Raw genomic sequence first — 3,603 nt, forward strand, 5'->3', positions numbered from 1 at the left:
TCAGACGAGGTAACCGCAAAATGGCAAGGATTTGCTCCTTCTGTCATTTCCTGATGCAAACTCGGACATCTTAGCATGCAAATGAGGCGCAACAAGGCTTTACTGCGACTTAAGTTTACCGCTTCCACAATTATCAGGCTCTTCATCTTACCATGAGTAGACGCAGAAGTTTCATTGCTATATTCAGAGTATGTAGATGTAGTTACTATCCGCACGCGGAAGTAGTATTCAGTCTGTGGCATCAGGCCGGTAACTGTAGCGGTTTGGACTTCAGCAGGGGAGTGGGGAACTCTGTTGACCTTCCAGGTGTCACCATTGTACGGCCTGTACTCTACATGGTACTGTACGAAAGTGACGTTTGAGCTGTTATCCATGGACCAGCTAAGGGTGATAGAGTCGAGTCTGATCTGCTTGCTGTCCACGGGGTTGAACACTGGTCCTTTTGGGCGAGCTACGACAGCACACACACAAGATTGAAGCAACAGCATGAAGTGCAGGCTCAACAGTAGTAAAAGAGAGAAATTCTTGAATTTGTATTGGTGCGATACGCACAAAGGCTTGCTGGTAGTTCAATAAAGGTTGCTGGTACTTTAACCCTTTATGGGCTGGCAAATTTGTACAGGACAGAAGCGACATGCGAAAATCAGTAATAACTCGAAATCGGTGTACATTAGCCAATACAACACCATACATTTTCGGAAAGTAGATAGGTTAAGCTGTCTAACAACATCCTCACCGCCACTCTCGCTACTAGCAGTATCAGCAAATCTATCAGATAAAATTTAATTGTTTTCTTTAATTTCTGGGATATCATCATCACTATCACTGTCTACTTCGAACTCATCGTCATCAGACTCGTCAAGTGGGTCGCCAGAACTGTCCTCGTCAGAGTTCCAGTTCAGAATCATGCCGATGGCATCGTCCGCATCCATGCGGAGGACGTTTCCGCGTCGTGCCATGACAGTACTCATACTGCAATTTCAGTGCTGCATGCTTGCGCAAGCTCTCGATTTTTTCTTGTGCGGCCGATTTGGTCAACATTTTGAGTAGGGACCCCTGGCGAATTTAGCACCATTGGAAAGATATGGATTTCGTCTTTCGATTTGTGTAAAAATATCGCCGAAAACGTGCGGTGCCCCCAGAACAATTCGCGTTTCAAGTTTCGATCTCATTAGATCGAAACTCGTACAGTCCGTCCACAAAGGGTTAAGCATACCTCTTTAAAGGCTCTTTTGTCTTCTACCCTCGCAGACATTGCCCTCTGTGACCTTCTTGAGGGGCATACAGGAACTCAATATCCCTGCCATAGCTACTGGAATGCTCCTAGTTGCAATATATTTAATTAAAGAAACCAGCTGCCCAGGAGTTTCCACGCAAATCCCCTCTGGGGCAATTGGAGAGTGTCTGCCATTGTTAAAATTGTGGGGCCATTGATACAATATTTGCCCAAAAAATCCGGCCAATGCTGCCTGCATCGTAGTCGACTACCATGAGCAGCACTGGCCTGATTTTTGGCGAGTATTGTAGCAACATCAAGACAGGCGCGTAGCTGGCAGTGTTTCCAGGTTGCCCGGACCCCCTCCCCCCTTGGGCTGCAGTGCAGACACCGAAACCTTTGAAAACTGCAGCAAAACTCTCCTGAGTGCGTGCATATGCAGTCAGCAGAAGCACAATGCGACAGTGCGGTGCATGCTGCAAGCATGCACTTGAGTGAGGTGTGACACTATGCTCACGAGTGGTTTTTCCGTACCAACTAGCTGCACAACTACGGTCAATGCAAAAGTTCTCTTCCATGTTAATACAAAATTCTTAGAAGTGACTGAACCACATTCATTACTTGTAGTACTCCCTCATTGATTTGTTTCCGTCTTCTCTTTGTGGCTTGTTCATGATTGTATTTTCCTCTTCCTCCTTTTCTTATATCACTATCTTCATCATTTTGCAAGAATCGTAGCAATATGCCCAATGAGAAGGCAGATTTTGCTTGTGCTTCTGGTGAAGTAAAAATAAAGCCAAACAAACAACCACAGCACATTGTAGTAGTGTAGGAACGTGAAGTCCCAGATTGGGCCTCGCAGGAGCTTGGAATTTGAAGATACGCTAAAGATTTTTTTGCTGGGCCTCTGCCCCTGCCCCCCCCCCCCCCCCCCCCCCCCCGCCAGGGACTCGGCCCCCTTGACTGCCAGTGTATGACTCACAAACGCGGCGTGGAAAGCTCAGGAATTACACCCATACGTCTGATGATCCAGCTCTGCAGAGTCATGGTGCAGTAGCAGGGCATGAAATCACGGTCGGACATCGGACATTTTCCGACCATTTTTGGTCGTTGTCCGGACGAAATATCCGTGCGACTGACAAAGTGTCTGATCGATCCTAGACGAAAAAAATACTCCATAGACATTTCAATGCAAGTGGGCGCAGGCAAACTTTCGTTACCCGGCCAAATCTTGATCAAATTCAACAATCAAAGGGTCTACAAGTGGTAGAGAAAATTCTCCGCTATCGTCTCGAACAGGTCTGAAGTCTCTCTGATGAAGTTTGAGTTCAGCAGTGCATGAAAAAAAGGGATTTTCCCAGCTTGAGGACAGGCAGCACATGCCAGGACTGGCACCGCGGGATTGCGCAAAGCCACGGCAAGATAAGCTTCCACTCGCAAAAATAATAACTTGAGCAGCTCCGAGCTAGATTCAGCGGGTGTGAAATGGCTGAGTGAAGGAGACCGATTTCTTCTCAGATCTGAAATTGGACTCGCGTTTGGAGGGCAATGTGGTGGACAATGAGTAGTGATCTTGGCAAGTTTGGGCTCATTGCATTTCTCAAATCTAGGTCTTTCCAACGAGCCCAAGGTCGTCAAAAGCGGTAAAATAGAAGAAACGTTATGTTGGAAATTGAGTGCGCATTTTCAGGGAAGAAACTCCGTGCTGTCCTTCATCGTTGAGTGAGAAGATTGAAAACATCGACTTTCAAAGACATGTGTGGCACAATGTTATGTCCGGGCATGTCTGACCAATTGAAGAAGTGTCAGGACATTATATCAGAACGACCATAATTTCTCATCGCATGGCCTGCAGTAGTACTCCAAATAAGGCACAGTCAAGTCGTGGTTTTCGCCGGAATTCTGTACTGATTTCCTGGGGAAATTCTAAACCATAGAAAAGGCCTAAACCTGGCCATATCTCTAAATATTTAACAGCTGTGCCAATTGTTCCGAAACCTTCACATAACAATTCGTCATGCCCACACAATCTTCATACAGTTTACTTGACAAACTTGTTTGCTTAATATTCGAAACGCTTATCTGAAACTCGGATGTTGCACCAATAATAAATGTAGAAAGGAAAAGGACATACGGATACCAGTTAAGGTACGAGTTCTGTCAGTTTTGTGCCTAGTTGTTGCACTTTCTGACTGTATATAGTACCTAGTTCCAGTGGTGGACAGTTACTCGTATCCATATGTCCTTCTCCTTTCTGCATTGTATAATCGTCGTGAATTAAACCAAGAGTACACAACACCCAGGAGTGTGCAACTTCAGCTATGGGGTCTGCGACGGCAGAACTTCACATCACATGATAAACCTATACACATGTGCTGCACCCTGAG

The sequence above is a fragment of the Sycon ciliatum genome, chromosome 5, assembly GCF_964019385.1.
Source record: "Sycon ciliatum chromosome 5, ocSycCili1.1, whole genome shotgun sequence".
Lineage (NCBI taxonomy): Eukaryota > Metazoa > Porifera > Calcarea > Leucosolenida > Sycettidae > Sycon > Sycon ciliatum.